Source organism: Chlorocebus sabaeus, chromosome 15 (genome assembly GCF_047675955.1).
Source record: "Chlorocebus sabaeus isolate Y175 chromosome 15, mChlSab1.0.hap1, whole genome shotgun sequence".
Lineage (NCBI taxonomy): Eukaryota > Metazoa > Chordata > Mammalia > Primates > Cercopithecidae > Chlorocebus > Chlorocebus sabaeus.
The window spans coordinates 84100927-84125326 of NC_132918.1; the positions used below are offsets into that span (position 1 = coordinate 84100927).

The 24400-nt window shown below is 37.0% G+C and overlaps 1 pseudogene; it reads right to left on the reverse strand.

Annotated features, from left to right (window-relative positions):
• Positions 1-9286: 9286 nt before the first annotated feature.
• Positions 9287-10051, reverse strand: LOC103241889 (enolase-phosphatase E1 pseudogene; annotated as a pseudogene).
• Positions 10052-24400: the final 14349 nt, after the last annotated feature.

The following is a 24400-nucleotide window of genomic DNA, read 5'->3' on the forward strand; positions in this document are numbered from 1 at the left end:
GTGGAAAGGACAGTGTCTGGCTGCTTTTGGAGCCAGAGGCAACAGGCCAGGATTTACCTCACTCGTTTGGATTTACTCATCAGCCAAATGAGTCTTGCTAAAATATTTAGTCTCCATATACACAATAAACAATTTTGAACCGGATTCAGATTCAAGACTCAATTTCCCTTCCAATGGAAATGACACCAAGCACAGGTACATAAATGATGCTCAGTAAACATTTTTTAAGGTGCCAAGACCTAGTGGGGAAGTCTTTTCACAGCGTACCTCTGTCCATTTCCCTCTACTTTTCTGATGTGGTAAAATTCAATCTTGTGATTGCTCTACTAATATTACCTCTGACAATGAATCTTCCTGATTTCAAAGAGTAGACTGACTTCCTATGGAAACAGTTCATGCAGTATTTGGAGGTTTAACAGTTTTGATGCTTTTGGATACAAATAAAAGAGTACCTGTCAAAACTAACTCAGACAATGGAGATTTATTAATAAAACTTACAAATGAGATGTCCAGAGATTAGCAGTTCTTGGGGTAGATCAATAACACATCAATGTCAAGGGTTAAGATCAATGTCTCTTGCATTTTCTTTTTCTTTTCTTCATGGTTTCAAGATGGCTGCTGCAGTTCTGAACCACATCTTCATACAATAATGACTAAAACACAACAGAAGATACCTTCATTTTGAAGACCTAAAAGGTTTTCTCTTGTTTTGTATTTCTCATAGCCGGGTCACATGCAAAGTAAAAACAAATTGCCATGAGTGACTAGACCCCTAGACCCATTGTGTTAGTTTGGTGCGATAGTCATAACAGTATCACAGACTGGGTGGCTCAAACAACAGAATTTTTTTTTCTCATGATTCTGGATGCAAGAAGTGCAAGATCAAGATGTCAGTAAGACTGGCTTCTTCTGAGACCTCTCTTCTTTGCTTTTAGATGGCCGCCTTCTGCCTGTGTCTTCACATGGTCTTTCCTCTGTTTCTGTGTCCTAATTTCTTCTTACAAGGACACCAGTCATAATGGATGGTGGCCCATCCTAACAACTTCATTTTAACTTGATTACCTTTTTAAAGAGCTTATCTCCAATAATAGTCACATTCTGAGGTAATAGGACTCAGGACTTCAACAAGGGGGAGGGAGGGACATACAATTCACCCCCAGTCACCCATCATGATTGATCCTTTGAGATTCAGCATATTACTGCTCTGGTAACACGGGGGCCTGAGTAACAAAGAAAGAGGAGAGACTCTCACCTATGTCTTTACTTATTACCATTATTTTGTTCCTGTAATAATTGTTGAGATGCCTTCATTTCCCCAAATGTGATTAAAGAGCCCAATATAAGAAACACTTTAGAAAACTGAAGATTATAATGATGATAATCTGTTGCTAGATATGTCCCTGGACACATGGCCAGCAGTATCCAGTGAGAGCATATTATTTTGTAGCAAGTGTGTGTCCGAGAAAATAAATGGATTTTCTTAATAAATAACATAATAACTTCTCTTAAGGAAGAATAAATATTGGTTTAGAAAAATTCTTGACACCTGATTAGTGGGAAAGTGATTCTTAGAGATCATGGGCTACCAGCAGCCAAAATAACACAAGAAAAGATTAAACTTATTATTATTATTTTGAGATGCAGTCTCGCTCTGTCACCTAGGCTGGAGTGCAGTGGCACAAACTCTGCTCACTGCAACCTTTGCCTCAAGAGCTCAAGCTATTCTCCTGTCTCAGCCTTCTAAGTAGCTGGACCCACCACCCATGCCCAGCTAATTTTTTGTATTTTTAGTACAGATGGGGTTTCACCATATTGGCCAGGCTGGTCTTGAACTCCTGACCACAGGTGATCCAGCTGCCTCAGTTTCTCAAAGTGTAGGGATTATGGATATGAGCCACCACACCTGGCTTTAAACTTATTTGAATAAACCATGAGCTGAAATTTGGTAGGGGAAAACATGAGAAGTTAGAAGATAGCACAAGGCTTGAAGACCTTGAGTGAAAATTGGACAGGAACAATATCTGGTTGTGGGAGAATCAAGTCTTCCTAGAATGAAGAAATCTGATGTCTGGTTTGAACATATTTTTGCTGGTGTGATGTAGTACTCTCCTCAGCCACCTTCCTTTGATCATCAATAAAACATACTATGCACACAACTATCTCAAGAGGGTAGAGTTTTGGGGAAACCAAGTATGCAATGGCATTGGATATGCCATGAGCGGATCTGGCAGATGACCTATAAATGGAACTGATTAAACAAACCTGATTTCCAGAAACGCAGTTATCTGTGAGCTGTAAGCACTTTCTACTCCTACCTTTAAGTAAAAACAGAAATCTGGAGAAGACTGTTTCAATTTTCACAGGACACTGTCAGGGATATAAGAATGAAGATGTGTTTGACTCAATCTTATCTGCCTTTTATGGGGCAGGACGATCCCAGATTTTATCTAGGTTACATGTATACAGTAACATTTTAAATTGTAAGAAACAGTCCAACCTTACATTACATTATGAATGATTTTTTAAATGTTTATCTATGTATTAGTCTGTATTTTCCAAGCCTTCAACTTTTATTATATAGGATTACTATAATCTTGAGAAAATAGTGCAAACTTTTAAAACATTTTATTTGATAGAAATTTTTATTTTGAGATAATTTTATTTTACCTTATTTTATTTTTGTTTTTAAATTTTTGAGACGGAGTCTCACTCTGTCTCCCAGGCTGAAGTGCAGTGGTGCGATCTCGGCTCTCTGCTTCCTGGGTTCAAGCGATTCTCCTGCCTCAGCCTCCTGAGCAGTTGGGATTGCAGATGCCCACCACCACGCCCAGCTAATTTTTTTTTCTTTTTTTGGTATCTTTAGTAGAGACAGGGTTTCACCATGTTGGCCAGGCTGGTCTCAAACTCCTGACCTCACGTGATCCGTCTGCCTCGGCCTCCCAAAGTGCTGGGATTACAGGTGTGAGCCACCATGCCTGGCCCAATTTTGAGATAATTTTAAATAAACATGAAGGTGAAAGAAACAATACAGATACCTCATATGCCCTTTACTCAGTATCTACTCATGGTGGCATCTTGCAAAACTCTAGTACAATATTACATCCAGGGTATTAACTTTGGTGCAGTGAAGATACAGAACATTTCCCTACCATAGGGAGCCCTTGTGCTGCCCTTTTAGCCACATCCTCATCTTTCTCATGTCATCCCCTCCTTACCTCTGGCAACTACCAATCTGTTCTCTATTTTTATAATTTGGTCATTTCAAAAATGCTGTATAAATGGAATCATGCTGTATATAACCTTTTGGGATTGGTTTTTCCCACTCAGTGCAATTTCCTGGAAAGTTGTCCAGGTAGTAACCATAGATCAATATATTTTTGTTTTTATTGTTGAGTAATATTCTATGATATGGACATGCCAGAGTTTGTTTAAACATTCACCTATTGAAAGACTTCTGGGCTGTTTCCAGTTATGGGATATTACAAAGGTGTCTATTACAGACTGAATCTCGTTCTCCTAAAATGTTGAATTCTTAACCCCCAATACCTCAGAAAGTGACCCTATTTTGAGGTAGGCTCTTTGCAGAGGTACTCAAATTAAAATACAATCATTAATGTAGGCCATTATTCGATATGAGTGGTGTCCTTATGAAAAGGTCAAATTTAGAGACGGCTATGTACGCCGAGAGACTGCTGTGTGAAAATGAAGTCAGAGACTGGGGCAATGCTTCTTCAAGCCAAGGAACACCCATTTCCAGGAAACCTCCAGTAGTGAGGTGAGAGGCATGGAGCAGATTCTCTCTCACAACCCTCAGAAGAAAGCAACCCTGCTGATACTTTGGTTTTGGGCATCCAGTCTCCAAAAGTGTGAGACAATAAATATCTACTGTTTAAGCCACTCTGCAATACTTTGTTAATGGCAGCACTAGCAAACTAATATAGTGCCATAAACTAATGTGTATAGGTTTTTGTAAGACACAAATCCTCATTTCTTTGGAATAAATGGCCAGGAATGCAATTGCTGGGTCATAGGATAGCTGCATATTAAGTTAAAAGAAAATAGCCTGTTTTCCAGAATGGCTATACTTCTTTACATTCCCAAATCAATGTAAAGGATGACTCAAATTCTTGGCATTCTCACTGAAGTTTGATGTTGTCACTATGTTTTTATTTTAGCCGTTCCACTGGGTACATATTGGTATCTCATTATGATATTAATTTGCATTTCTCTAATGGCTAATGATGATGGACTTCTTTTCATGAGCTTGTTTGTTTCTACTGTTGAGTTGTGAGGGTTTTTATATATTCTGAATAGCAGTTCTTTGTTATGTATGTACTTTGCTTATATTTTCCCAGTTTATAGCTTGTTTTATCCTCCCCTTAATAGAGGTGTTTTGTGGATCACAAGTTTGTAATTTTGATGAAATCTGCTTTATCATTTGTATCTTTTTATGGATCATGCCTTTAGTGTCCATTCTAAGAATTCTTTGCCTAGCTCACAATATGCCAGAGTAATTTCTATATTTATCATAAAATGTTTTTAGCTTTATAATTTACATTTGAGTCCATGATTCACTTTGAGTTAATTTTTATATAAAGTGTGAGGATTATGTCACGGTTCACTGTTTGTCTATAGAAGTCCAATTACTCTAGCACCATTTATTGAAAAGGCTACCTTTTTTCCATTAGATTGTTTTTGCATCTTTGTCAAAAATCAGTTAGGCATATTTGTGTGAGTCTGGTTTTGGGTTCTCTAACGTGTTCCATTGATCTATATGTCTATTCCTCAACCAAATACCATACTGTATTGATTAAGCCTTGATATCAGGTAGAGTGGTTTCTCCCACTTTCTTCTTCTTTTTTCTCCTGTCAGTCTCTGTTTTTATTTTTAAATAAGAATTAATGTATTTAGTTCACTTATATTTAATGCAATTATTGATCTCTTAAGTTTTCCCTTTAATTTTATGGTTTGGGTTTATTCTATTTTTTGTGTTTCTTTGTTTTCTTTTTTTTTCTGTCATTCTCTGTGTTATGTGAACACTGTTTAGCATTTCATTTTGACTTTTTCCTATCTTTTGGAGTGTTATCTCTTTATACAGGATTTTTGGTGGTTGCTGCTAATTTTTCATAATATATACATAGCTTATCACTATTTACTTGTATCATCATTTTGCCAGTTTAAATGAAGTGTATAGACTTTACTTTCTTTTGCCTTTCTTATTTATAACATAATATTCTTATAAGATAATATTCTTAAATATTTCCTCTATATACATTTAACTCCACATTAGACAGTGTTGTAATTTTTTCTTCCATCACCACGGTTAGGAAAACTCAAGATGAAAAGGAAAGTCTATTTTATTTGTTTATATTTTTGCCTACTATTTACTTTCTTTTTTCTGATGTTCCAAGAGTCTTTAAAAAAATTTTTTTATTTTCTGTTTAGAGAACTTTCTTAGCCATTCTGCTATGATAAGTTTTCTGCTGACAAATTATCTTAGTTTTCTTGCCTCTGAAAGTGTCTTGATATCCCTTCATTCCTAAATAATATTTTCACTGCCTAATAGATTACTACTTGATAATTTTTTTTTTTTGTAAAGCACATGGAAAAATGTTATGCCACTTTCTTCTGGCCTCAATGATTTCTGATGAGAAATCCACTGTTATTTGATTTTTTTTTTTCTTATATAGGTATGGTTTTGCTGTTTCTTCATCACTTTCAATGTTTTTTCTTTTGAGATCTTCGACTATAATGTGTCTTGGTATGAATTTTTTTTTTCTTCTCTTTGTGATTCATCCAGCCTTTGGATCTACAGATTTACAGAATTTTTTGGGCCAAATTCGGGGAGTTTGAGTTCATTATTACATTAAGTACATTTTCAGCTCTCCAGTTTTCCTCCTTTAATTCTGGCATTTACATGACATAAATGTTATGTCTTTTGTTATATTTCCACAGGAAGTGAGACTTTGTTCATATTTTTCCTAGCCTATTTTTTTCTCTGTTGTTCAAATTGAGTAATTTCTACTGTTCTTAAAGTTCATTAGTTAGTATGTCTCCTCCATCTTGCTGTTGAACCCATCATTGAGTTTTTTATTTCAGTTATTACATTTTTAAGTTCTAATATTTCCATTTTGTCTTTTATAATATTTTATATTTCTTGCTGAGAAATATTTACTAGGATTTTCTGTTTTTTTTATCTGCTTCAACTATGTTAATAATTATTTATTGAAGCATTTTTATGATATCTGCTTTACAATATTTGTCAGATAATTCTAACGTCACTGTCATCTTAGCATTGGTTTCTATTGATTCTGCTTTATTCTCTTCCATTCAGTTCAAGACCTTCCTGGTACTTGGCATGAACGTTTTAAACTGAAATCTGGACATTTTGGGCGTTATGTTATGAAAAACTGGATCTTACTAATAACCTTGTGTTTTAGCTCGTTCTTTCTGATACCACTTCGGTAGGGAAAGAGTGGGCCACTGTCTTGTTACCAACTTGGCCTCCTCTGACACACAATAGAGTGGGTTCCTCCTTACTGCTGAGTTGAGAGTTCCAGCTTCCTAGTGGGAGCCTCTGCTGATACCCGCTTTCTGCTGATACCTGCTTAGCTGGAAGAGGCCAGTGCTATGTTACTGATGTCCCCGTGGCCTTCACTTCCCACACGGGACAGTGGTGATGGTGGTGGCAGTATCAGGACCATGGGAAGTGGTGAAAGTCCTAACTCTGAACTAGGCCCTTTTTGCTAGGACTCCAGAAGGGAATAAGAGAGTGTTTCATTTCTGCTTAGTGGGTGTGGAAGTTCAGGCTCTCCCTGTGGTTTTGACTGACACTGAGTAGGTGGGAGAAATTGTCCTTGCCCTCTAGCGATGAAAGATTCAGCTTCTAACTTGGCTGTCTCAGACACTCCTCCTGCAAGGGGCTCATTGCAGCTAGGTGACGGTGGAATTCTCGGATCCTCCTTGGCCTTTGCTGGTGTACGTGAAAAGAGGCATAAGTTTTTTTTCTGTGAAGTCTGGGTAGAATACGGTGGTTATTGTTCAAAGGATTTCTGTCTTGCTAGGCTCCCCCGTCCTGGCCCTTTGGCTATAGAGCTGACTTTGGTGGGACTTTATTTATTTGTCTGGGCCCATTCGGTGTTTCTGGGTTTCCATCTTCTGCACTGCAAAGTTTGAATTATGTGAGATGAAAAGAGAACTCACCACTGTGTTGTCTCTTGTATCCAGAGGTCCCTAGACTATCTACCTTCTTCCCTCTGCCTTTCAGACAAAGTGTTTATTTCATGTATGTGTTCAGGGGTTTTAGTTGTGATTAGCAGGAGAGATAAGAAAAAAAAAAAATTGACTCCATATTCTTGTAATAAACATTTCTAACATCTTATTTTGAAACACTATTAGACATTAAAAAGTTACAAAAATAGTACAAGAAATGTCTGAATATAATTTACCCATAGTGCCCCCAAATAACATTTTAGCATCTTTGCTTTATATTTATTCATTATTTATTTATTTATTTATTTCTATCTAATCTTATTGAACCCTCTCAGAGTAAGTTGCAAACTCTAAGAACTTCAGTATATATGTTCAAAAAACAAGAATAGGCCAGGTGCAGTGGCTCATGCCTGTTATCCCAGCACTTTGGGAGGCTGAGGCAGGGAGATCACCTGAGGTCAGGAGTTTGAGACCAGCCTGACCAACATGGTGAAACCCTGTCTCTACGAAAAATACAAAAATTAGCTGGGCATGGTGGTACGTGCCTGTAATCCAAACTACTCAGGAGGCCGAGGCAGAAGAATCGCTTGAATCCAGGAGGCAGAGGCTGCAGTAAGCCAAGATTGCACCTCTGCACTCCAGCCTGGGTGACAGAGCAAGACTCTGTCTCAAAAAAACAAAAACAAAAATGGAAAACAAGAATATTCTTTTTTTAAAGAATAAAATGCTTTTATTAATCACAACATGCAATTGACGTGGCATCCTATTAGAATTAAACCAAGATTAACACTGGTGTTATGAAATTTATATTTCTCACCTCCATTCCAAAGGAAAATATTACATATTAGGGCTTGTCTTAATCTTACGGACTGATTTCAGTAAAAACTATTTTAAATAGTAAATAACAATTAACATATATTCTCAAACTGTGCTCAGAAGCAGTTAAAAAGGCAACTATAAAATCTGTAATGATAACAACCAGCAGGATTAGGATCGTTCTGTTAAACATTAGGAGCCACCTCGCTATTTTAGCTGTTACATCAGTGCACCTTTATCACTAGTAAGGCAGTTGCTTGCTATGGGTGCCATGCTGATTAGCAAGTTTCTTCTTAAGTAAAAGACACTTGATTGATCAAGACTCAAGTGATTTTTCTTTTTCAATTTTGCTCTGTTTTGGAGCAGAAACAAAAATCTTTGTCTTTGATATGTAAGGAGTCAAATACGAAATACAGCTGTTATAATCTTATATATATACACATACATATATATGTTTGTGTATATATATACACATATATATGTATATATGCTCAAATTAACTTCCAGAGGCATATAAGTGAAAAAAGAGACTCAGTTCAGTGAAAACAAAACTTATTTAAAGATGCTTATATGTAGAAACTGTATGAAATAATAATCTAAACCTTATTGAGGGAAAACTGTAGTTAATAGAGGAAATTGCTAAAATACTTATCTAATGTGCAATGTTTATAAATTCATGTGCCAAAATGGAAAGCTACTTTGAGAAATTATTCAGAAGTTTTGTTATTTAAATAACAAAATATTTCAAAGACTTCTAATAATAATTCTGCGCCCCTGTTTAACTGTGATTTAGAAGATTATAACAGCTGTATTTCATATTTCACTCCTTACATATCAAAGACAAAGGTTTTTGTTTCTGCTCCTAAAGACGGCAAAATTGTATATGTATATATGTATATATACATAATTCTTTCTCAAAAGATACATAATAATTTCTCAAAGTAGCTTTCCATTTTGGTACATGACTTTTATAAACATCACACATTAGATAAGTATTTTAGCAATTTTCTCTGTACATATATACACACACATATATGTGTATATATACATATATGTGTGTGTATGTATATACATATATGTGTATATATACATATATGTGTGTATATGCATACATATGTGTGTGTGTATATATATACTGGCATACATATGTGTATACATGTGTGTTTTCTAAGTAAGTTACTTTTACCATTAGAATAAAACTGTACACAATAGGGGCGACTCTGTGAGCAACAGTGTGGTCTTCCTTGGAAACCCTTCTTTAGGTTGGGGAGGGCAGGTGCAGTTTGCTGGAGGATGTGATAAGGCTGTAGTAAGTCTTCTCATAATCTGTTAATTCTGTTTCCAGGTCTCACTGCCACCACTACGTGCACATCTGCTTCCTCACAGCACTGGCCTCTTGAGTAGCATCTGTCAGAAACAAAGTGTTGTTGGTTGAACCCCCAATGCTGTCTGCAATCCTTTTATAACTTTGACTCTCTACTTTGTGTCCAATCTTGGTATCAAAGGGGCCATCAACAAGCTCAAGAATCTTTCCCTTCACAGACTGCCCGAATAATAGTTTCTGTGCCTCTACACTCCCCGAGGAATAGATACACACCTTCGTCCCAGCCTCTCTCCACTTCCCAACTGCTGGAAACGCATCTGCAAAGAACTCTGCTTTCATGGGCCGAGCTGCGAATGCTGCCTTTCACGTGTGGCCCTGCAGCTGTTTGAACACGGTGGTCTTTCCGTCCAGGGACGTCTGCCAGCACACCTTCTCTACCACGGCCTGGATCATCTGTTGCAGATCATCCACTCCACTCCCATGCCGCATTTCTTCCTGCTGCAGGGATAGGAACAGTCCCATCCAGGTGAGCGTCCTCTTCAGCCTGTTTCCTCAAGAGATTGATATCCTGCGGGCATTCCTCTTCTTCCTAATGTGTGCGCAGATACTCTAACGTTTTCTTCAATATAAGGAAATAAAATGTCCTTCCATGTCTAACAGGATCGGGTTGACTTCGGTGGGCACCAAAAGCACGACCATTTCCCTACTGAATGCCACTATGGGAATCTGCCTGTAGGTAGGGAGGACGTAGGGCAGCGTGGGCTGCGGCCCTGTATAGTCCTGGAGCCAGTGACTGCGTGCAGCCTGGCCTGTGTTGGGAGAGGCCGCATCAGCACACCCGGAACTAGAGAAGGCTGCTGCCCAGAAGCCCTGAATTCATCCAAAAAATAAGAATATTCTTTTATATAACCAGGGTACAATCATAATCAAGAAATTAACTTGAGTGCAGTATTTAATCTTATAGATATTATTCACATTTCATCAATTGTATCACTTATATCTTTCACAGTAAAAGGAGAAAAACTCGAACATTTTATAGGGAAATATGTTCTCTAATGTAGGACCCTGGGGTTTGCTGTATTATTTCAAAGGGAACTCAATTACTTCTCTGATTCATTTTCATTTCTCTCTCTCTTTCTCTCATTCTCTCTCTAACAAACCCACCCTAATTTTTGACCATTGAAAGTACTTTATAGTCAACCACCCTAGAATCTCTCTACCTATATCTAACTAGATCTCTACTTGTTCCAGTCCTTGTTAGAACAGGAAAACAGTCATTTAAAGCGATGCAGAAATAATAAAGTTTAATATAGAAATTAGGGATTACCTGGGAGAGAAATCAGGAAGGGTATATCCAAAATGTTAGAAAAAAAAGCCTGAAACTCTGTAGTGAGTAGTTATAAAATGTATTAGGAAACAGATGCTATTCTTGATTTTCAGGGAGAGCCCCCAACTGACTATTTTGGTTAGCTGAATAACTTCCTTCTGGTTAGCTGTGTGCCTGCCTCGATCTCCCAAATCCTGCCTTTCAAAATCTCACGTGAGTTCTTCTTATCAGCAAAGTCAAATCTGGAATCATAGCGCAAAGGAGGTTCTGGAGAATCTAGATAGAAGGCGTCCAGTTAACGCTTCCAAGTTTTTCTGGTGAGTAAGTGGTGCCCTACAGTAGGAGAGAGAATGGACAGGAAAACATCCGGCTGGCCCAGGAAATCTCTTTCTGGAAAAGTATTCAAATACTTAGGAATACATTGCTAAATTCTGTCACCAGACCCATGATAGAGATAATTGGATCTCCCTTTCCCACCAGAATGTCAAATTTGTTTTTGTTATCGTCACTTTCCCCAGTGGATTTACCCTAATCTAAAGAGGGCTTCTTTTTATTATTGATACCTTTCGTTTCTATTAGAAATTCTTGATTTTTTTGTTACAATTAATTAGTGTTAGTTGAGCTACCATGACTTTTCATGACCTTGATGCTAACCTTGGTCGCAGTTTATTGTTCCATGGAGGACATACTATTCAAGTTGGCCCAATTACAGTGTTTTTCCCTGTTTTTTCATTTCTCATGTTTTTCTAATGTTTTTTTTATTTCTAAAAATAGCTGAATTGTATGATATATCTAGAGCAAACAAAGATTGCATCCGTCAGTAGAAATTAGGTTATGCTGTGGTAACAAATAAAACCAAAATCTCAGTTTTTTTTTTTTTTTTTTTTGAGACAGAGTTTGGTTGTCACCCAGGCTGGAGTCCAGTGGTGCAATCACTGCTCACTGCAGTCTTAAACTCCTTGGCTTGAGTGATTCTCCTACTTAAGCCTCTCAAGTAGCTGGGACTACAGGCACATGCCACCCCAGCCAGATAGTTTTTTATTCTTTTGTAAAGACTAGGTTTTGCTGTGTTGTCCAGGCTGGTCTTAAACTCTGGGCCTGAAGTGGTCCTACTGCGTTGACCTGCCAAAGTGTTGGGATTATAGGTGTGAGCCACTGCACCTGATCTACAGTATTTTTTTTTTTTGGTGACGCAATCTTATTTACTGCTCATTCAGTTTCTATTGAAGATCTAGGTGTTTCTACAGGACAACTGTATCCCATGTGCTGACTCCGTATTTTAAGTTGCTTAAATATTTTGGTCTCCCCAAATAGATGCAAGTTTCTACAATTATGGTAGGGGAAGAATCAAACTAGAGAATCATGTATCTGCAATGAAATGCTTCCACTTACAGTTCATGGTCAAACTAAGTCAAAGGGCCATGTCCAACTTGGAGAGGTAGATTAGTGGAATCCTTCATGTACTCATAAATAGAGAATATCTAGATATTGGTGAACAATTATAATACTTACCCTAAGGACCCCAAAGTTCTATGGACTTCTGACTGACTATTCAGTTGGAGTTAAATGATTAAGGAAGGTAAGTATGATGCCTCTATGATCTTAGAACACATAAGTCAGTACTAAGAAAAATATTTGCTCTCTCTTTCTGTTTTTGCTATTACTTTGATTACTAAGCTTGAGAAAGTCTAACAAAAATGATGCTATTCCTTTACATTTTGCTCAGCATTGTAGATGAACTATTAGTCTTTTATATAATGTCTCCTCTAAGTTAGAAATCTAGTGTTGAAGCTAATAGTAGGGTACTGTTTATGCAGCTTACCACCCAGGGTTGCTGTGAACCTCAAGGGAAATAATGGTTACAAAAGGGTTGGATATACTTTAATGTATTCAACAAATACTTTAAGGTGTTGTTATTGTTTATTTATTTATTTTTTTTCATTGAACTTTCATTAGGAGCATCTCAGGATGACTTTTCTGTTGAAATCATATTGGCTGATTCTTCAGTGGGCAAAACCCTCATTTCCAGACAACCTAAAGGCCTTTCTTATCAGTAGATTCTCATAAGCATTTATGAGTGTAACAGGATGGAATAGGCTTGGGGTAGAAGGTAAGGATGCTCAGGACTAGTCTGTGATAAAAACGGGGTTCCAATGGAAAAATGAGGCAGCCTATGGTATAAATGTGAGCCCGCTGAGGTCTGCTGTGTGATTCTCTTTAATAGCAGAGTTGAGAGGTGTTAATGAGCATGACACAGGGCACGCAGCCATCGAGTGAATTAGTCATAGCTTGATTCTTTTATGTGCCTCGTCTAATGGCAAACATTACCCAGCAATCACAGCAGTATCACTCAGATGGAGCAGAAGGTGTGGAAGGGAGTAATGAGGCTGCCTAAAAACTGTTTTACAGAGCCCTGCACCAATTCACCACAGATAACAGAACTCAGAGCCAGACAGATAATAGAAGCGACAGTCATTTATTGCTAAGAGACTGTCTGAATATTTGTGCATAAAACAGCCCACTCCAAGTTCTTTAATCACATTTCTTGAGAAAGAGTGGCAAAATGGAAAGCCACGTGTCAGGCTACTTCCATTAGTGTGTTCTAAATGAGTATAAAAAGGAATGAGCGGACACGAAGAAAAAGAGAATACTGAAAAAGACTGCAGATCAGAAACAGCTTCTGGCTGTTTGAATTCGGCAAATTGGGACATCTTCTCCATGTGACTAGGACAGAGTGTTGGAAAATAATCTTATCCTAAAGTAATTTGATATTTAGGATTGTTGAAAAATGTCTTGGTTTACAGTTCTTCTTTGATTCCTAAAAGAGAGAATGGCTCACCCAGACCCCAGTTTTTTTCTTACTTCATACCTAGACTTTGGCACATTTTTAGTATTGTGGATAGTGAATGGAAGCATGTTTGGTAAAGGTCTAGGAGATGGAATTCATAGTTTTCCATAAGTTTTTTTTAAAGACCAACAATCTTATCTTTTTCCAAAAGGATCCCAAAAAGATTTAAAAGGAAATTTAATCATATTACAAGGTACCTCCTAATAGAATATGAAATTTGGAAACGTGGTTTTTCATATTTTTTCCTTGGCAATCATATTCTGCTATGGTGCCACATTTTAAGAGGGACATTAACTAGATGACGGGCATTCCAGAAAACATGTCTAAAATGTCACTGGAATATAAAACCATATCATTTAAAAATGTTTGAAGGGCCCAAAGAATTTAACATAAAGAGGATAGAGAGTGCATCGCTTGACAATAGTATTCAAATAGCGGGTATCTATTCCTCCTGTGAAAGAAGAATTGTATCTTCTGCAGGACTTAAGGGAGTAAGAAAGAATGACTAAATCAAAGTTAGAGTAAGTGTCTTAACCTGATTACAGGGAATGATTGTGCAGTGTTTAGAGCTGTCCAGAAATTGAATGAGCTGTCTAGAAATTGAATGAACTGTCCAGAGCAGTGAGCTCCTTGTCAGTGGATGTGTTCAAGCAGAAGGCAAGTAACCACTTGCTAGACATATTTTAAAGAAGAGTTAAGATAGAGAGTTGTCTTAATTGATGTGATATCGACTTGAACCCAGGTGTCTGTGATATCAGTTAGTATTAGTCTCCTCAGGGAGGTTCTTGATGCATTGCAACCTGGGGCCCAGGAGATGGGCAAGGATGAATAAATTGTAACTTTAAAGGCTATATTTGAAATATTTTTTCTTATCTTCTGAATTCAGAAAGATTTCAATGTTTATATTATTATGACTGTAAAAGCAGGGTTTATTGTTAAGATAAATAATAAATTATGATTGCTTGAGTTTTATACAGTTCTTTGTTTTCCCTGAAGTCAATAGTTGCCTTGTTTATTAATTTTTCTTATTTTTAAGTACATATAACTAATCAGTTTCCAGATGTTCTGTTTTATAAAATACTTTGCATTATTATTTTATACACAGCCAAATGCACTAAGTCATCCATCAAGTGCATGTAGCAATTGGTACCCAACTCTTAGTTTTATATCCAACATCCATTGTCCCTTTTTCTTTTACTAATGGGAGGCTCATACAAACTTAAGGTAACAATATGTCTAGCTTTAGAAATTCATTTCCTAGCCTTTCTTGCAGCAAATATGTCCATAAGACACAGCCTTCCAAAGAAGATGTAAATAGCTGTCTACTGGGGATTTAGGGATATTTCCTTTCCTCTTAAAGGCATTGCCTATTTCTCCTTATTACCACCACCACCACATCCTCCTCTTCATCCTCCTTCTCTTTGTTTTTCCCCTCCTTTTCCACTCTGTCTTCTTCCTTCTTGTCTGATATACTGATTTTAGGTGAGGGGTTGTGCAGCGTTTATATCACATGAGGCAACTGTAAGAATAAAGATCTAAGTAGCAGGATTTTAGAGAGAGTAATGGCACTGCAAAACAGTCCAGCACTTTTAATCTATGGATCTCTGCATAAATGTGGGAAAATATCTTTTAATTTAATGACTTTGGTAAAGCTTGTAAGATATCCAGTGAAATGCAACCCTAACTGATACCAATGACGTTTCAAATCAGTGTATTTCTCAATAAATTATGTTGATACATGTGTCTAGCTGTGTGGGAAAAAAGGAAGTGGAATCTTTTTCTTTTTACACCAAAATTAATTCTGTGGGAACTAATAATATCAATGTAAAAAAATGAGAGAAACCATTAAAGTTATAGAAAAACCTACAACATTTTATAAAATACAATCTTCCATTGTGGAAGTTTTGTCTAAGTATTACTGAAACCACCAAGATAAAATGAAAATTAAATATAACCAAACAGCCATTAAAATTTTCTATGCAGATGCCTTAATAAGGCAAGTAGATAATTGGTAAGAAAATTATGAGCACACCAAAGTAGAGAGCTAATATCCTTAATATACAAAGAGCTGTTCAATAGCAACAAGAAAAATATATCACAGTTAAAGAAAAATTGTCAAAGGAAACAGACAATTCCAAGAAAAAAGAAAAGCATCTGTGGAAAACCTCTCACAAACAGACTAAATAAATAAAATACAATAACAAATAAAAATAATTAAAGTAGATATAATGAAAGAAGCCAATTAAAATTATAAACGATATCCTCAGAGAGATATAAAAATATGGAATATTCTGCAAATAAAAATATGATGTTTCATATATTTAAAAACCAAACAAACAAGAAACAAGAACAACTGGAGAATAAAAAAGAGCTTTGGGAGATTAAAAGTATGTAATAAGAAAGTCTGAAGAATAGCTGGAATATAGACTTAAGGAAATAACCAGGAAATTAAAATAAGAAAAGACAAAGAACATAGTTAATAGAATAAAGAAGAAAATTGAAAGACTAAACCATAAACTCAAAGAATCAACTATCAGGAACTCTGGAAATAAAGACCAGAGTAAACAGTGAAGAAGAAATTACCCAATCAACGATTGAAAAAAAAATCCCAGATCCAAAGGACTTGACTTTTCAGGTTGAAGATGTACATGTCATGGTTATCATAAGAAGCAAAAAAAGACCAAGATTACTGTGGACAGAGAGAAGTTTTCTAAAAGCTACTAGGAGAGAAGATGCCATATACAAAAAGATCAGAAATAAAAATGGCATCTCCATCTATCTGTATTTGACTTTAACATTGAATCTGGAAAATATGTTGAAATTAATTAAATATGTTTTCTACTGAAACTGAGTCTTAAACTATGAGATACGTCTTAGCTATGAGTAACGTGACTACAAGAGGGCCTTGGTGCTAGAGGTTGCGTACACTGGCATAAACTGTTTCCATTGCTGGAAAAACAACTCAAAGCAAGTGAGGTTCTTCAGTGCCAGTTCAAAGTGCTTTTTCTTTCTTTCTTTCTTTCTTTCTTTTTTTTTTTTTTCTTTTTGAGATGGAGTCTTACTCTGTCACCCAGGTTGGAGTGCAGTGGTGCAATCTTGGCTCACTGCAACCTCTACCTTCCAGGTTCAAGCGAGTATCCTCCCTCAACCTCCTTAGTAGCTGGAATTACAGGTGCGTGCCACCATGCCTGGCTAATTTTTTGTATTTTTAGTAGAGATGGCATTTCACCAGATTGGTCAGACTGCTCTCGAACTCCTGACCTCATGATCCACCAGCCTCAGCCTCCCAAAGTGGTGGGATTACAGGCATGAGCCACTGTGCCCGGCCAGAAGTGCTTTTTAAATTCGTATCATTTATGTTTTCCTCTCTCTCTCCCTCCTTTTATGTACTTTTTTCTTTGGCAAACATTTTCAAGATTTGACATAGGTAGAGGAATTTCTAAGCTGAGAAGCACCCATTCTATTGCCTTATGTGTCACTTTTCCCCTGGGGCTCTCACTGTAATCACTGGCTCCATTAGGTTTTCCACTTTAAATACTCTCTTACTTTCTGTACAGTTCAGAAAATCTTTCCTTGGATTTTTAAATACATCAAACTCTGAAGAAAGCTATAGGAAATGTTTTTCTTATGAGGTGCAGTGTAACGTTTTGATCTTCTAGAGTGACCAGTTGTTCCAGTTTGCCAGAGGCTGAGAGGGTTACTGGAACACGAGAATTTCAGCTTTAAAACCAGGATAGTTCTAGGTAAACTGAGATGAGTTGGTCACCCTCAATCTGACTCAAGTAGCTCACTGTCTAAGATAGCTACCTTTCAGCCTCAAAGAATGGCCACAACCTCTCAGGTTCCTGGAAAAAAAGGTATCATCTCTACAGTTCCTGGAAATAACGTTGTGATGGGACATCTGAACAATTACAATCCAGGAGCTGTCTCCTATATATCTTTATGACTATATCACCAAGTATAACAAGGGAAATTTTCTCCTCTGTACTTCCTACCCCTTGCTCTTCTCCCAAGACCCTGATTTCTGTTTCCAGTTTGAGACACGATTTTCCCCCATTGGCTTTACTTTAGAAAGATCCTTTTTCTACACATCAGAATTTAACTTTGCCCTTGCCAGAGAATAAAAAATTCACATTCATTCATTCATTCATTCACTCCCTCACTCATTTGTTCAATTAAAAAACATATGAAGTTCTTGCTAAGGGTCAGGCACGATTTTAGGTGCTGGGAATTTGGTGGTTAAAAAAAAGAAAGTGTTCTTGCTGCCATGAAACTTACGTTCTTATGGGAGCAGACCATTAACAAACAAAGAAACAGAAATATGAAACTAACATAATGTAGATGTGTATAAAATCAAGTGGTGTGATGGGATAAAAAATAATGGATGTGTTTTAAATTGGGCATTAAGGAAAGACCTTTGTAAGGAAATCAAATGTGAGCTGTAGCTTAGAAATACGAGAAGAAGTTAGCTCTGAGAAGGTTTAGGGAAAAGAAGAGTAAGAATTATAAAGTTCCCCAAATGGGAGACAACTGGACCTGTTTAAGACACATGTAGAAGGCCAGTATGGCTGGAACATAGGAAACACATATAGTATTATTTGATGTTGGAAAGGCAGAAAGGAACCAGAGCATGCTAGAGTTTTGTGGGTCATGGAAAGAATTTGTGTAAAGACACTAGATGGTTTTGAAAAAGAGAGTGATATAGTCTGAATTATATTAAAAATATTAATCTTTTTTAATCAGTGGCTAAATGGATAAAAAATGTGGTACACATACACAGTGGAATACTATTCGGTCATGAAAAGGAATGAAACCCTGTCATCTGCGGCAACACGGAGGGAACTGGAGTTCATTTTGTTAAGTGATAAGCCGGGCACATAAAGACTAATATCACACATTCTCACTCATGTGTGAGCTAAAGAAATTGATCTTATAGAAGTAGAGAGTAGAATGATGGTTACCAGAGGCTGCGGGGGTGTGGGAGGAAATGAAGAGAGGTTTGGTAATGGGCACTAAAATGTAATTGGACTGAAGGAACTAGCTATTGTTCAGTAGCACAATATAGGAACTAGCTATTGTTCAGGGTGCCAGTAGTTCACAGTAATTTATTGTATATTTCAAAGTAGCTAGAAGGGAATATTTGGAATGCTTCCAACACAAAGAAATGATAAATGTTTGAGGTGATGAGTATCCTAATTACCGGTATTTGGTCATTACAGTTATTATATATCAATGAAAAACATAAATCTCTTTGGCTACTGTGTGGAAAGGATCATAGGAGCTAAGGGTAAAGGTAGTGAGACCAATTAGGAAGGTGGTGTGTGGTTGTTCAGGGGAATTAAGAGCTGGCTTGTTCTAGGGTTGAATCAGTGGAGCAGGAAAGCGGTTGAAGTTGGGACATATTTTGAAGGTGAAGATAACAGGACTCCCTGTTGGATTAAATGGGGTTGTGGTGAGGGAAAGAGAAGCCTCCTTGACTTCTGGTGTGAGTCAAAGGCAGCTGTTGGTGTCTAAATACTATTCATTTGTCACAGCACTCATGGCATGCCTATAATAAGAGCTACAGAAAAGAGACCATTCTGAAGTAAGCAGAGCATTTTCCTATGACATTACAAATTTCTCCACCACAATATGGACAGTATGCATAGGCGTTAGGAGCAGTGGCTCTGGAGCCATAGTGCTTAATTGCGCAGTTTCATCCTGCCATATGGTGACTATGGATCTAGGTCAAAATAACTTATTTGCCCTTTTTTTCTTATGAGGAGAATAAGTAATACACACTTCATAGGATTCTGTGAAAATTAAATGAGGTAACGCGTGAAACGTACTTAGGAAAATGCCTGGCAAGAAATGATAGTTATTATATTTATTAATTTTTTTCATGGCTGCATAATATTTGATTATATAAATGCATTAATTTATATAATAGATCTCCCCACTTTCTTAGATATTTAGATGATTTCTAATGGGCTTTATTAGCTATAGTTCTACAATGAGCACTCATATATATATACATACATACATATTTTTCCATTATTATGATTATTTATTCACGATAAATTTCTATGGTTTGAATTTGGTGGCTTGAATAATCTAAAAGACACATGATTTAAGGGTTTTGATACATATTGCCAAATATTATACCCATTTATACTTCCACTAGCTGAGTACGTCCTTACACCATAGCCAAATTTGGATATTATGGTAAAAAAGAAAATAACACATTTACACGTTTGATAGAAAAAAATTACATTCTTATTACTTCAGTTGACTTTAAAAATTATGGAATAGACTGAATGTTTTATGCAATAGTTAGCTGTTGGCCAGTTTTCTTTTGGAGTATTTGGATTTTTGTTTTTAATTTGTAGCAGTGTTTACCTGCTATTTTTGCTTCAATTTAATTTAGTTTATCATTTGGTGGTGGTTGTTGGATTCAATGTGTACATCTTTTACTATATTGCATCTGCCTTCTTCATCCTGATATCATGTAAACATCAACCATATTTTTAAAGGGCTAATTTATTTCAGCATATGGTATAAATTTATACCATAGATTTTATGATGTAAACCTAATATCTAGGTTTTTATTTTTCAAATTAGTTAAGTAATTGTTCCATATCCTTTATTTAACTCTTGAATTTTTTGTTCTCCTTTAATTTAAAATGCTTACCCTAAAAAATTACTGAGCTATTTCTACAGGAGTTTGTATATAAGTATGCAGATGGATTCATTTTTAAAAATGGAACACACTTACCTCATTTTTTAAAAAAATTAATTAATTAATTATTATTATTATACTTTAAGTTCTAGGGTACATGTGCATAATGTGCAGGTTTGTTACATATGTATACTTGTGCCATGTTGGTGTGCTGCACCCATCAACTCATCAGCACCCATCAACTCATCATTTACATCAGGTATAACTCCCAGTGCAATCCTTCCCCCCTCCCCCCTCCCCATGATAGGCCCCGGTGTGTGATATTCCCCTTCCCGAGTCCACGTGATCTCATTGTCCAGTTCCCACCTATGAGTGAGAACATGTGGTGTTTGGTTTTCTATTCTTGTGATAGTTTGCTAAGAATGATGGTTTCCAGCTGCATCCATGTCCCTACAAAGGACACAAACTCATCCTTTTTTATGGCTGCATAGTATTCCATGGTGTATATGTGCCACATTTTCTTAATCCAGTCTGTCACTGATGGACATTTGGGTTGATTCCAAGTCTTTGCTATTGTGAATAGTGCCGCAATAAACATATGTGTGCATGTGTCTTTATAGCAGCATGATTTATAATCCTTTGGGTATATACCCAGTAATGGGATGGCTGGGTCATATGGTACATCTAGTTCTAGATCCTTGAGGAATCGCCATACTGTTTTCCATAATGGTTGAACTAGTTTACAATCCCACCAACAGTGTAAAAGTGTTCCTATTTCTCCACATCCTCTCCAGCACCTGTTGTTTCCTGACTTTTTAATGATCGCCATTCTAACTGGTGTGAGATGGTATCTCATTGTGGTTTTGATTTGCATTTCTCTGATGGCCAGTGATGATGAGCATTTTTTCATGTGTCTGTTGGCTGTATGAATGTCTTATTTTGAGAAATGTCTGTTCATATCCTTTGCCCACTTTTGGATGGGGTTGTTTGTTTTTTTCTTGTAAATTTGTTTGAGTTCTTTGTAGGTTCTGGATATTAGCCCTTTGTCAGATGAGTAGATTGCAAAATTTTTCTCCCATTCTGTAGGTTGCCTGTTCACTCTGATGGTAGTTTCTTTTGCTGTGCAGAAGCTCTTTAGTTTAATGAGATCCCATTTGTCAATTTTGGCTTTTGCTGCCGTTGCTTTTGGTGTTTTAGACATGAAGTCTTTGCCCATGCCTATGTCCTGAATGGTACTACCTAGGTTTTCCTCTAGGATTTTTGTGGTATTAGGTCTAACATTTAAGTCTCTAATCCATCTTGAATTAATTTTCGTATAAGGAGTAAGGAAAGGATCCAGTTTCAGCTTTCTACTTATGGCTAGCCAATTTTCCCAGCACCATTTATTAAATAAGGAATCCTTTCCCCATTTCTTGTTTCTCTCAGGTTTGTCAAAGATCAGATGGCTGTAGATGTGTGGTATTATTTCTGAGGACTCTGTTCTGTTCCATTGGTCTATATCTCTGTTTTGGTACCAGTACCATGCTGTTTTGGTTACTGTAGGCTTGTAGTATAGTTTGAAGTCAGGTAGCGTGATGCCTCCAGCTTTGTTCTTTTGACTTAGGATTGTCTTGGAGATGTGGGCTCTTTTTTGGTTCCATATGAACTTTAAAGCAGTTTTTTCCAATTCTGTGAAGAAACTCATTGGTAGTTTGATGGGGATGGCATTGAATCTATAAATAACCTTGGGCAGTATGGCCATTTTCACGATATTGATTCTTCCTATCCATGAGCGTGGTATGTTCTTCCATTTGTTTGTGTCCTCTTTTATTTCACTGAGCAGTGGTTTGTAGTTCTCCTTGAAGAGGTCCTTTACATCCCTCGTAAGTGGGAGTCCTAGGTATTTTATTCTCTTTGAAGCAATTGTGAATGGAAGTTCATTCATGATTTGGCTCTCTGTTTGTCTGTTACTGGTGTATAAGAATGCTTGTGATTTTTGCACATTAATTTTGTATCCTGAGACTTTGCTGAAGTTGCTGATCAGCTTAAGGAGATTTTGGGCTGAGACAATAGGGTTTTCTAAATATACAATCATGTCATCTGCAAGCAGGGACAATTTGACTTCTTCTTTTCCTAACTGAATACCCTTGATTTCTTTCCCTTGCCTGATTGCCCTAGCCAGAACTTCCAACACTATGTTGAATAGGAGTGGTGAGAGAGGGCATCCCTGTCTTGTGCCAGTTTTCAAAGGGAATTTTTCCAGTTTTTGCCCATTCAGTATGATATTGGCTGTGGGTTTGTCATAAATAGCTCTTATTATTTTGAGGTACGTTCCATCAATACCGAATTTATTGAGCGTTTTTAGCATGAAGGGCTGTTGAATTTTGTCAAAAGCCTTTTCTGCATCTATTGAGATAATCATGTGGTTCTTGTCTTTGGTTCTGTTTATATGCTGGATTATGTTTATTGATTTGCAAATGTTGAACCAGCCTTGCATCCCAGGGATGAAGCCCACTTGATCATGGTGGATAAGCTTTTTGATGTGCTGCTGAATCCGGTTTGCCAGTATTTTATTGAGGATTTTTGCATCGATGTTCGTCAGGGATATTGGTCTAAAATTCTCTTTTTTTTTGTTGTGTCTCTGCCAGGCTTTGGTATCGGGATGATGTTGGCCTCATAAAATGAGTTAGGGAGGATTCCCTCTTTTTCTATTGATTGGAATAGTTTCAGAAGGAATGGTACCAGCTCCTCCTTGTACCTCTGGTAGAATTCAGCTGTGAATCCATCTGGTCCTGGACTTTTTTTGGTTGGTAGGCTATTAATTATTGCCTCAATTTCAGAGCCTGCTATTGGTCTATTCAGGGATTCAACTTCTTCCTGGTTTAGTCTTTGGAGAGCGTACGTGTCCAGGAAATTATCCATTTCTTCTAGATTTTCTAGTTTATTTGCGTAGAGGTGTTTATAGTATTCTCTGATGGTAGTTTGTATTTCTGTGGTGTCGGTGGTGATATCCCCTTTATCATTTTTTATTGTGTCTATTTGATTCTTCTCTCTTTTCTTCTTTATTAGTCTTGCTAGCGGTCTGTCAATTTTGTTGATCTTTTCAAAAAACCAACTCCTGGATTCATTGATTTTTTGGAGGGTTTTTTGTGTCTCTATCTCCTTCAGTTCTGCTCTGATCTTAGTTACCTCATTTTTAATGTACAAAATTATTACATGTGCGTGGCTCTGTTTTTGAGTTTTCTTCTCTGTTTCATTTGCCCATCTCTGTATACCTATACCAGCATCCTATTAGTTAGGTAATTGTAGCTCTTTAATTCCATTATGTATGTTCATGTGCATATTTATATACATTATATATTATACGTATGTATTTTTGTGTTGTTTTTTGAAACAGGATCTCACTCTGTTGCCTAGGCTGGAGTGTGGAGGCATGATCACAGGTAACTGCAGCCACAAATTCCTGGGCACAAGCAATGCTCCTGCCTCAGTCTCTTAAGTAGCTGGGACTATAGGCAAGCACTACTGTGCTCAGGTAATTTTTGTATTTTTGTGGAGATGGGGCCTTGTTTTATTACCCAGGCTGGTTTCAAGTGATCCTGTCTCCTTGGTCTCTCAAATTGTTGGGATTACAGGCATGAAACACCACATCTGACCTCATTTAATATCTTATGTGTAAGTCCTCTAAATTATTCCTCACTTCAAAATGACATTAGAGTTTTAACTGGAATGATGTTAAATGTAAAAATGAATATTGGAGAATGTTAACAACATGAAATACCAAGTGTCCCCAACCAGAGACATGAATTTATTCACTCAGGTGTTCTTCAAGTTTCGCAATTTTTGAGTTGAAACATTTAAGCAAGAAAGATAAACAACTAAATCACAACAAAAAACAACAACAAAACCTTTTTGTCTTGAGGAAATTTTACCCTTTGTCCTAGTCTGTTCAAGCTGCTGTAACAAAATCCTGTAAACTGGGAGCTTACACATAGCAAACATTTATTTCTGAAGGCTGGGAATTCTAAGATCAAGGCGCTGGCAGATTCAGTGTCTGGTGAGGACCCTTTCTTCATAGCCTGAGCCTTTGCTCACTTCAGGACTGTGTGTTCACTTGGTAGAAGGGCAAACAAGCTCCCTAGGGTCTCTTTTATAAAGACATTAATCCCATTAATGAGGGCTCCATCTTCATGATCTGCTTACCTCCCCAAAGTCCTACCTCTTAATACCACCACT